This window comes from Amia ocellicauda, chromosome 8, assembly GCF_036373705.1.
Source record: "Amia ocellicauda isolate fAmiCal2 chromosome 8, fAmiCal2.hap1, whole genome shotgun sequence".
Lineage (NCBI taxonomy): Eukaryota > Metazoa > Chordata > Actinopteri > Amiiformes > Amiidae > Amia > Amia ocellicauda.
This window is the reverse complement of record NC_089857.1, coordinates 2,683,878-2,691,773: the sequence shown is the minus strand read 5'-3', so window position 1 is coordinate 2,691,773 and position 7,896 is coordinate 2,683,878.

Genomic DNA, 7,896 nt, shown 5'->3' with positions numbered 1-7,896 from the left:
TGTGGTGTTCACTGACACAAGGCCTTGATCTTTCACCTCATTCAGAAAACTTTATTGAAATGCTGTTTCCACACACAAATCCCTTAGGATGTCAGTTATGAGATTTTTGTGGAAAATGGGGGGGGGCACACATGAAGGGTTTAATACAAATAATAACTATGTTTTATTTTAACAAGCTTCCAAATCTAAATTCTAGTTGGGGACAGGGGTCGGTTATGAGATCTTTAGTACAAAACTTAAAAAGGTACAATATTAATAAATATATGATGTTTTACTGTGCACAATAGCATAAAAAACTCATGTTTAAACAAATGTGTAACTTGTAAATTGCCTTACCTATGTACTGTGAAATAAGACATCAGGACCACAATCTACGTAGTTATGGGAAAATTACCCATTAACTTATTCAGCAAAGATCAAATTACAATCTTTAGTTGCGTAATCGACTAAAACCATACATTTAGTTCAATCTACACGTTTGACTAGAAAGCATTAGTACGAAATCATGACCCAGAAATCTGACGAGAAACGCACAATGCTCTGAAAATACTGTTTTATTGTGTGTAGTATTTTACATTACATAAAAGAAAAACAATTCAAATTTTTAATACTTGTGATTAAAAACTTTTAAAATACAATTCTTAAAATCACTTAAAATTTTTAAAATCTTTGTGATTTAACGAAAAACAAAACAATTAACTTCAAATAAACATGTGCACAAAACAACAAAACAAACGTGATTAAAGAAAAACTGCTCACCAACATAAAAGTCAAATACATTGAAAATAACTGAAAATGCATTGGACAAAATAAAGAAACAATTAAAAAGGTAAAAATAAAAAACAAACAAAAAAGGTCCAATGCATTTAAAATTAAATCCAAAACGGACAATGTATTTGACAAAAAAAATATAACAAAACTAAACCAAAAAACCCCTAAACAATTAGTGATTTAAAAACAACTAAATCTTTAAAAACAGTTAAGATTCATTTTAAAATCGTTTTAAAAACAATCATCCATAAAATAATTAAAAGATCTTGGACTCGGGCTCCAGCAGGGGGAACTGACCGTCCCCGGAGGTGGGTCCCATCATGGGATCCTGAGCTCCCCCAGATCTTGTATGTGCCAGTTCTTATAGGCTTCCTCCTTGCCCCTCTGATGGACCTCCAGATTGACGTAGTCCCTTACGAGCACCATGCCCCTCCGCGCGATGACAATCGGGTCCAGCTCCTGCTTATTGAATAGACAGATGTTCCGTCCCTCCCACAGGGCCTGCTTCACTGCGCAGACGACACGCCACCAGCACCTCAGGGTGGAAGATGTTAGTCCCCTGGTAGGACCGTACAGGATCTGCTGGGCGGTCGCCCGCGCAGGAACGGCAAACCTGTGGAGGAACGGAGAAAACAGGAGCCAGACCCTGTAGGCGGAGGGGCACTCACTAAAGATGTGAGCCTCCGTCTCCTTCCCCAGGCAACCCTTATAGGGGCAGGTGTCATAAGGAGCTATGCCCCTTCTGTGCATGAACACTCGGGTGGGGAGACACCGACTCACAGCCATCCAGGAGACATCTTTCTGCGTATTCGTGAGGCAAACGTGCGTAGCGTTAGCCCAGATAAACCGGCAGGTTTCGGGAGGGAAATCTTCTATCTGGCTGGTCTCCTGGGTAGATCTCATCTGGCTACAGATGGTCTTATAATCCCAGGAGGCCAGCACGACTTTATGGAGGCCTACTTCGAGTGCAAAGGCTCGGAGCGCCCTGTAGAACGGCGGGGGATCCCACGAGTGCGGCCTGGTGTTATCCATGGCACAGAGGCCGAATGGTCTCAGGCTGCTGGCAAAATAAAAGCGGTTCATGAAACTCACTTTCTTGCCAGCAGCCTGGATGTTCTTGACCACATAGGCCAGCCCCTGCGCCTTTATCAGCCGCACAACGTCCGGGACCCCCCTGCCTCCATCCAGGGTACCCTTCACCATCTGCACTCTTTTCAGCTTCTCCATTTTGCTCCCCCAGACAAACCGAAATATAATTGGGGTCACTAGTTTTGCGATGACCTTGTCTGGGGGGAAGATCATTCCTACGTAGAGGAGTATCGGGAAGAGGATGGCCTTTACGACCAGCACCTTACCAGCCATCGTCCAGGTCCTTGTGCTCCAGCCGTGGATCTTCTTTTGGACCTTCGATATGGCCTCCTCCCAGCTCCGGGTGCCCGTGTTGGTCCCGTCGATCGTGATCCCCAGAACCTTGATAGACGGCTTCACAGGGAACACGGTCGGCGGGTCCCGGCCGACAGGCCATGCCCTGGAGAGGTAGACCTCGCTCTTGGCCTTGTTGACAGCGGCCCCCGTCGCCCTGCAGAAGCCGTCCAGCAGTTCCTCGACCCTGGCCACGGACGGAGCGTCCGTGCAAACCACGGCCACGTCGTCCATATAGGCCAGGGCCTTCAGTTGCTCTCCGCCGGAACCCGGGAGATGGAAACCTGTCACCCGGACGTCCCGGCGGATCGCCTGCATGAACGGCTCCAAGCAGAGGACGTACAGCAGGGCCGACAGGGGACAACCCTGCCGGACCCCCGACCTGACCGGAAATGGTTCGGTCAGGTGGCGGTTCACAAGGACCCTGCTGCTTAGACCGCTGTAGATGATCTTAACCCACTTCCTCAGGCCAAGAGCGAGACCCATCCTCTCCATAACGAGCTGCAGGTATTCGTGGCCCACTCTGTCGAAGGCTTTCTCCTGGTCCAAGCTGATTAGGACCAGGGGAAGCCCTCTCTCGTTCGAGTAGGCCACGACATCCCTGAGCAGCATGGCGTTGTCGGCCGCCGATCTCCCCCGGGCACCACAGACCTGGTCGGGACCCACGACTTGAGGGAGTGGCCGCTGCAGCCGGAGCGTCAGTGCTTTGGCCAGTATCTTGTAGTCGGTGCACAGGAGGCTGACCGGCCACCAGTTCCTCAGATCTTTTTGGTCTCCCTTCTTGTGAAGAAGGGAGAGGATACTCTTCTTCATAGAAGGGGCCAATCTGCCCTCTCTGTACATCGACCCCAAGACCTGGGCCAGATCTTCTTTAAGCACCTCCCAAAAGATCTTATAGAACTCAGCAGGGATCCCGTCGGGACCCGGTGTCCTTCCAGAGTTAAGACTCTTTATCACCTGGGAGAGTTCAGTGGTGGTGATCTCTGGATCCTCCTCCTCCTCCTCGTCCCCCTCATTGCGGGACTCCAACAGGGACAGAAAGTGATGGATCAGATTTTGATCCACCACCTTCTGATCGTACAACTCCCTGTAGAAATCCCGCACCACTGTCTCAACAGCCTCTCTGCCCTCCACCTCTTGCCCCGAGGAGTCGATCATGGAGGACATTGCAGGCCGCCTCTCCTTCGTTTTCTTGAAGAAGAAGCGGCTGCATTTCTCATCGTCCTCCATGATGCGGACCCTGGAAAGGACCTTGATCTTCTCTTGCTCCTCCCGATAGAGGGCGGAGAGACTCAGTTTGACCCGAGCCACCTCCTCAGCTAGGTCGAAGCCTCTGAGCTGTAAAAGACTCAGGCGCTGGAGGCGGGCGTTTAGATGGGAATATCTCGCCCGCCTCTCACGAGCTTTCCGTTTCCCCAGCTGAATGAAGTAGCCCTTGGTCCTTTTCTTCACCATCTCCCACCACTCTATGGGAGAATCAAAAAGGTCCTTCAGGGTCCTCCACTCCTCGAGGCATCTGCTAAAGGTCTTAATAACACGAGGGTCATCGAGCAGGGAGGTGTTGAGCTTCCAGACCCCAGGCCCCGACTCCCGTGTGCTCGGGATGAGCACCTCTGTCGTCAGGAGCCTGTGGTCTGAAAAGAAGACCGCCTCCGAAGACATGGCGGTCCTCTCCAGTGGCTTACTGAGGAGGATGAAATCTATCCTGGAGAAGGAGGAGCCAGAAGAACTCACCCAGGTGAACAAGGGGACCAGGTCCCGACCTGCGTCGCAGAGTTCAAAGTCCTCCACGAACGCAGCGAGGTCCCTGCTGGATCTATCGTTGCGGGGCTTACTCCGGTCTACATCCCTCAGAGCACAGTTGAAATCACCTGAAATGATAACTGGCAAGGTGCCGATCAGGAGCGGGCGTAGCTGAGGGAGAAAGAGGACTCTCTCTCTCTGGCTGGTGGGGGCATAGACATTGACCAGCCTCAATACAGCCCCCTTGTATTTAAAATCGAGGCTGGCCAGTCTGCCCGCCTCTATAACCTTAAATGTTTTTACCACTATGAAGGGGTTTTTCAGGAGTATATTAATATTAATATTAATAAATATATGATGTTTTACTGTGCACAATAGCATAAAAAAACTCATGTTTAAACAAATGTGTAACTTGTAAATTGCCTTACCTATGTACTGTGAAATAAGACATCAGGACCACAATCTACGTAGTTATGGGAAAATTACCCATTAACTTATTCAGCAAAGATCAAATTACAATCTTTAGTTGCATAATCGACTAAAACCATACATTTAGTTCAATCTACACGTTTGACTAGAAAGCATTAGTACAATGAAATCATGACCCAGAAATCTGACAAGAAACGCACAATGCTCTGAAAAACACTTTTGTATTCAGGGTTGCACAATTCATGCAATGTAACCCTGTACTGTCACAGGAAAATCACATGACTGGGAGTGGTGTGGCCGCCCGGGTTCTGTTGCTAATTCGGGCTTGGTCGGCTCCACAACTTAACCTGTGCTTCTACCATATGAATACTATAAAAACCACAGACTCCATTACCATATACAGACCCATCTGTACCAGGGCTGTTTCTATTACTCGAAGCAGCAGCTGTATACACCATCGGACATGGGGCCAAGACATAGATGGGCTATTTCAGGCGCAGGGGCTGATGGGATAATTTTGGGTTTAATCACTGAGGTTGATATGAAATTACGTCATATATATATATATATATATATATATATATATATATATATATATATATATATATATATGATGTCATTTCATATCATACCATATACACCGATCAGCTATAACATTATGAGCACTGACAGGTGAAGTGAATAACACTTATAATCTTGTTATCATGGCACCTGTCAGTGGGTGGGATATTTTAGGCAGCAAGTGAACATTCTCTCCTGTCAAGATGTGTTAGAAGCAGGAAAAATGGGCAAGCGTAAGGATCTGAGTGACTTTGACAAGGGCCAAATTGTGATGGCTAGATGACTGGGTTAGAGCATCTCCAAAACTGCAGCTCTTGTGGGGTGTTCCCGGTCTGTAGTGGTCAGTACCTAAGAAAAGTGGTCCAAGGAAGGAAAAGCGGTGAACCGGTGACAGGATCATGGGCGGCCAAGGCTCATTGATGCACGTGGGGAGCGAAGGCTGGTCCGTGTGGTCCGATCCAACAGACGAGCTACTGTAGCTCAAATTGCTGAAAAAGTGAATGCTGGTTCTGGTAGAAAGGTGTCAGAACACACAGTGCATCGCAGTTTATTGCGTATGGGGCTGCGTAGCCGCAGACCAGTCAGGGTGCCCATGCTGACCCCTGTCCACTGCCGAAAGTGCCTACAATGGGCACGAGAGCATCAGAACTGGACCACGGAGCAATGGAAGAAGGTGGCCTGGTCTGATGAATCACGAGTTCAAGGTGTTGACTTGGCCTCCAAATTCCCCAGATCTCAATCCAATTGAGCATCTGTGGGATGTGCTGGACAAACAAGTCCGATCCATGGAGGCCCCACCTCGCAACTTACAGGACTTAAAGGATCTGCTGCTAACGTCTTGTTGCCAGATACCACAGCACACCTTCAGAGGTCTAGTGGAGTTCATGCCACGACGGGTCAGGGCTGTTTTGGCTTCAATGGGGGACCTACACAATATTAGGCAGGTGGTCATAATGTTATGGCTGATCTGTGTACAATGTTAACATGGAACCTATTTTAAGTAGGTCATAACTAATTGTATAAAACTTAATTACTGGGGTTATAGTATCAGATGAATGTATCAATTTAAAAACATACATTATAATAAATAATACAAAATAGTTGTGTGTGTGTGTATTTATATGTATATATTTATATACCCTGCCTACTATATATACACATATGTGTGTTATTTGGCTCTACAATAAGTGAATGCACTCATGGTTACAAAGTGGAGAACGTTTAATGATGGGGGCGAATTGATGTGGGGACCAATTGTCACGGGGATGAATTGTGTCCCCCAGTCTCAGATCCGAACCGGAACACATTTATTATTTTATTTGTCTTTTTTCTGCAGACGCTCTTATCCAGGGTGATTATCAAGGGTGATTTACATTTGTACCAATTTATACCCACAGCTGGGCGTTTCACTGGAGCAATCTAAGTGAAGTACCTTGCTTAAGGTAACAGCACTGCCCCATAACCTCGGAATATTATTATTGTTATTATTATTTCTTTATTGGCAGACACCCTTATCCAGGGCGACTTACAAAATATAAGCACAATACAAAGTGCAAAAATACAGTTCAGTAAAAGGCATAGAACATTACAAATTCAAATTTACACAAGTGAATACAATAAATGAGCTCTTACGTCCTGGATTGTAAAAGCTAAGTGCAGACAAGATGTTAGGTCACAGTGCAGGGCCACACTTTAGTCATTGTATTGGGACGTGCATCACGGACGTCTAGGCTACAGTCCCAAAGGCATATTTGGTTAATAATGTGTTATACTGTCAGTAATACAAGAACGTTTTACATGTTTCTACATTATTTGTGTTAATGTTATTTTTTTATATACTTTTCTGTGTATATTTCATCGTTTTGTACTTGACCCTTCTCAGATGTGTCTATTTTTGTTTTGTATTTTATGGCTACAAATATTGCCCTAATGTAACTCATTTTCACCCCAGGCCACAGAGAGAACAGAAGACACGGGAAAAGTGTGCCATGAAGTTTGGGGTTGCTCACTGATGGCATGTAGTTGCCTGGCAAGCAAAGGGACTCATCTTCTCGATGACAGTGTGTTCTTTAGAACAGCTTTATTTTTCGTTTGTTGATGCAGGAGCAGCAGCTGTCCAGGAGTTCAGGCCTAGTTAAATGTGTCAAACTATACATCATATTATTTATATTCTAATCATAGGCGTAGGTTTAGGGGGCGTCCCCCCCACTGTTGAGAGAATATGATACTGCTCCCCCCTAATAATGTATGGATGGCTCAAATGAAAAAAGTCACACCCAGTCACAAATGGTGGTTCGTTTTTTCCCCCCCTTCCCCTCCTCCGTAAGTTTTCTTTCATGTCTAATAATGTTTTTAGAGAAGTGTATTTGAATGTAGTGGTTGCTCAAGGGAAAAGACTGAACCTGCCCTGCTGTTGTGTATGGAAACTGGATCTGCTTTAAAAGACGGATTGGGAAGGACGTGAGCTGAACTGGCACAGAGCCGCTCTCTGGAGGGAGTTCAGTGCTGACCGAGGAGGCGCTACTGTACCGATGTGGGGATTGTGCTGCACAGACGGACACAGACTCCATAACACATCGTCTGCACTACTGCCGGGCGGGTAGCCCACAGCATATGGCAGTGCTTTATCGCCCCATTGTGCCGTTGTTGCTTGAACATCTTTTTTGTATATAATTTATTTAATTGATGTATACCTGACTTAAATGTATGGCTTGCACATTCTCTCCAAAATGTTGTCTGCTCCTTACAAAGCAGGCTTTTTCATCTAAAAACAAATTAAGATAATTAAGATAAGGTAATAAGATATTAAGAAAATAACAACATATACATGAATATGAGATCACAATATAGCAGAAAAAATTATTTGATTTGTGTTTGTTGATGCCATAACTATAATCATGCGTTTAATATTTTAATATGTGTACTATGTGTTCATTTTAAATTGTTAATGGCTAGATGCTGCCACAATAC